We start from the raw sequence: 219 nt of genomic DNA, 5'->3' as shown, positions 1-219 counted from the left end.
CTACCACCCCCAAGACCCCTTTCCCCTATCACCATCACCCCACCCCATCACCACCACCTCACTACCATCCCCACCCCCATACCACACCACCAAGAACCCCCCCCCCTCACCACCACCAAGAACCCTTCCCCACCTCACCACCCCACCATCCACCTTATCACCACCACCCTCAAAAAAACCACCATCACCCCCCTCACCACTAAACCACCCCCCCATCAT

The 219-nt window shown here is 59.8% G+C and overlaps 1 protein-coding gene across 1 annotated transcript in view; it reads left to right on the top strand.

Annotated features, from left to right (window-relative positions):
* LOC119587975 overlaps positions 1–219 on the top strand; it is a gene marked incomplete in the record, with an annotated part of 17,684 nt that overhangs the window by 4,445 nt on the left and 13,020 nt on the right.

Source organism: Penaeus monodon, chromosome 23, assembly GCF_015228065.2.
Source record: "Penaeus monodon isolate SGIC_2016 chromosome 23, NSTDA_Pmon_1, whole genome shotgun sequence".
Classification (NCBI taxonomy): domain Eukaryota; kingdom Metazoa; phylum Arthropoda; class Malacostraca; order Decapoda; family Penaeidae; genus Penaeus; species Penaeus monodon.
The sequence above is the reverse complement of the archived record's forward strand: the minus strand, read 5'-3'. Positions and strand labels throughout refer to the sequence as shown.